This window comes from Pipistrellus kuhlii, unplaced genomic scaffold (genome assembly GCF_014108245.1).
Source record: "Pipistrellus kuhlii isolate mPipKuh1 unplaced genomic scaffold, mPipKuh1.p scaffold_m20_p_16, whole genome shotgun sequence".
Classification (NCBI taxonomy): domain Eukaryota; kingdom Metazoa; phylum Chordata; class Mammalia; order Chiroptera; family Vespertilionidae; genus Pipistrellus; species Pipistrellus kuhlii.
The window spans coordinates 18,132,244-18,135,924 of record NW_023425471.1 but is presented as its reverse complement, the minus strand read 5'-3'; the positions used below and the strand labels follow the sequence as shown (position 1 = coordinate 18,135,924).

Sequence of the window (3,681 nt, the reverse complement as noted above, 5' to 3'; positions counted from 1 at the left end):
AATACATTATTACCATCCAATGACTAAGAAGTTTTTTCAAAATCCCTATAGAGGGGACATTAACAAAATGTGTGTTTTATTTTGTACAATAGAATTTATTGTTTGCTATTTAATTTCAGTATATGTAGAGCACAGTAAAAAACATAGACATTTCCTTATTGCTAGCTTTTATATATGGGTCAATATTGCAGATAAAATTTAAAACATACAAATTATAAAAAATTGAAATACAGTGGACATACTAAAACTTATTGTAACATTTTTAAATGTAGATATAGTTTTAGAGAAAAAGAACCAAGAAATGGAACTATAATTGTTTACATTTAAAATTCCCATGCATAAATAACTTGCATGTGCTATGCTGCTTGTATAAATTTCTGTGGATCTATGTGTATATATGTGTGTGTATATATTTACCTGCCTATAATGTTGTCTATTTTATCTATCCAATATAAAATAATAAAACTTGGAGATCTTATAAATATTCACTAGTTATAAATTTTCTTGAAGTATTCATATACTTTTTAAGATTTGTGCTTAAAACTGAATGCAGTACACATCTTTATGTTAAACTCAGCAATATCTATATACACTGAGTGGCCAGATTATTATTATCTCTGAGCACATAATAATCTGGTCACTCAGTGAATATATATATATATATATATATATATATATATACACACACACATACACACACACACACACACACATCACACACACACACACACACACACACACACACACACACACACATATATATATATATATATATATATTAGAGGCCCGGTGCATGAATTCGTGCATGGGTAGGGTCTAGCCAGCCTAGCCAGGGGGAGGGGACATGGGCAATTGGCTGGCCTACCTGCTGATCCAACTCCTGATTGAGGGGACAATTTGCATATTAGCCTTTTATTATTTAGAATATACACTGAGTGGCCAGATTATTATGCGTACAGGGATCATAATAACCTGGCCACTCAGTGTATATAAAAGACAAGTGACCAGAACACCAGAATGACTGGAACTGGTTGCTTTGACACTCACTGCGGCCCCAATCAGACCCTCCCACCATGATCAGGGGTGGGGCTGACTTGAGGCCCCTCCCCCCAACCAACCCTGCTCCTGATGGTGGCCCCCCAACCCTGATCCGGGATGGGGCCAGCTGGCCAACCTCCAGTGTCCTCTCCTCCTTGCTGGCCCACCCCTGATTGATCCCAATTAGGGTGGGCCAGTCAGGCCCCATCTGTGCAAGAATTTGTGCACCAGGCCTCAAGTAATTTACTATTTTTCAACTTAGTTTTTATTATACTGTGTGCTCATGAAAATAATACTTACTAAGAGATGGATATATATCTCTTATGTCCATATTATCTTCACTGAAAGTTTCCCTCCTCTTTGAAACTAACTTTAATTTCAATGAGCCTACAAAGAGGTAATGACATTTAACCTAGCTCACTGTTAATACGTAACACTTCTTCAGAAACCATGTCTGAATGATTTGGGTCTTTTCTTTGTTTTTAAATCAGTTTAAATAATTAAAATTCAAATCAGTCCTAAACATTTTAGTTTTAAAAGTTTATCTACATCTACTGGCATGAGTTTCAGCTATTTTCCTAATAATTTTACTAAGTAAAACTATAAATTATATGACAAATAATTTGTTTATTACAAATTCATGTACTACTTCTGACTTTTTGTATCCTAAATTTATCTGAATGAAAACAGTTGGGTTTTCATAATTGCACCACCTGTTTTGTCAACATGAAACACCCTGCTGCCATGACTTTTGTCCAAAAGTTTTCTAGTCCATATTCCATCTCCTTCTATCAAGCTTTCATTGGTATTTTGCTCCCTCCAATAAACATGCCATACCTGAAAATAATACTTACTATGAACTCTACATCTGAAAATAGTTTTCCTATGAACTCTCAAAGCACTAATTTTACTTGTTATTCAGACTTACTTTCTGTACAGAATTATAATATTATACTTAGACACATATTCCATATATTGATGTTCTATATAATAAAAGGGTAGTATGCAAATTGACCCTAACAGGGGAATGACCAGGAAGACCACTTGACCAGTCACTTTGAGGTACACTGACCACCTCTAGGTTCCTTTCCCCAGACTGCCGGCTCTGATTGCCTGATGGTGAATGGGAACTATGGATGGGTGGCAAGAAATGTGGGTGGCTCCAGGCCAAGGCCCTAGTCCTGCCAGTCACCCCACACACAGAGGGTGTCAGGCAGTGGGGGCTGGTGAGCGAACAGGAAAAGCTGACCTCTCAGTCCCTTCCCCAGCCACCAGGCTCTGATGGCTCTATGGTGATTGGGGAACCGGGAGTGGTTGGTGGTGGGGGGCGGAGCTGGTTGCCAGCAGCCTGGGAAGATGGCACTGATCACAGGCCAGGCCTAGGGACCATACACACACATGAATTTCATGCACTAGGGCTCTAATGTATACATAAAATATGGAACACTTCATGAATTTGTATGTCATCCTTGCTCAGGGGCCATGCTAATCTGTGTATCATTCCTTTTTTTTAATTTTTATTCTTTAAGGTATTACAAATAGGAGTGCATATGTCTCCTTTTTCCCCCACTGACTTCTCCCCTGCCTCTCCTACAAGCCCAGCACTTACCCTCATCCCCGCCCAGTGTATTGCGTCTATTGGTTGTGCTTATATGCATGCATACAAGTCCTTGTATTGATCTCATATACCCCTAATCCTCCACTACCATCCCTCTCTAGTTGGACAGTCTATTTCATGCTTCTTTGCCTCTATTTTTGTTCAACAGTTTATAATGTTCTTTATACTCCATAAATGAGTGAGAATTTGTGGTATTTAATGTTCATTGACTGCCTTATTTCACTTAGCATAATGCTCTCCAGACCCATCCATGCTGTTACAAATGCTAAGAATTCCTTCTTTTTTATGGCAGCATAGTATTCCATTGTGTAGATGTCCCACCGTTTTTTAGAATCCACTCATCTGCTGATGGGAACCTAGGCTGATTCCAAATCTTAGCTATTGTAAATTGTGCTGCTATGAACATAGGGGTGTAACTATTCTTTCTGATTGGTGTTTCTAGTTTCTTGGGATATATTTTTAGTAGTGGGATCACTGGGTCAAATGGAAGTTCCATTTTTAGTGTTTTGAGGAAACCACATACTGTTCTGCACAGTGGCTGCACCAGTCTGCATTCCCACTAGCAGTGCATGAGGGTTCCTTTTTCTCAGCATCCTCACAAGCACTTGTCATTTGTTGATTTGTGGATGATAGCCATTCTGACATGTTTGAGATAGTATCTCATTTTCCTTTTGATTTGTATCTCTTGGATGATTAATGACTTTGAGCATGTTTTCATGTCTGTTGATCTTCTTTATATCTTCTTTCTAAAAGTATCTATGTAGGTCCATTGCCCATTTTTAAAATTGAGTTGTTTGTCTTCCTTTTGTTAAGTTGTATGAGTTCCCTGTGAATGTTGTAGATTAAACCCTTATCAGAAATATCGTTGGCAAATATGTTCTCCCTTGCAGTGGGCTTTCTTGTTGTTTTGTTGATGGCTTCTTTTGCTGTGCAAAAGCTCTTTATTTTGATGTAGTCCCATTTATTTATTTTCTCTTTAGTTTCCATTGCCCAAGGAGCTGTATCAGTGAAGGAATTGCTTAGAC

General features: G+C 38.1%; 1 non-coding gene across 1 annotated transcript; it reads right to left on the bottom strand.

Moving 5' to 3' along the window:
• Positions 1-2,470: 2,470 nt before the first annotated feature.
• On the bottom strand, positions 2,471-2,580 carry LOC118720308. Its single transcript, XR_004988403.1, has one exon. It is a non-coding gene; the product is annotated as a U6 spliceosomal RNA (small nuclear RNA).
• Between the last annotated feature and the right edge of the window lie 1,101 nt (positions 2,581-3,681).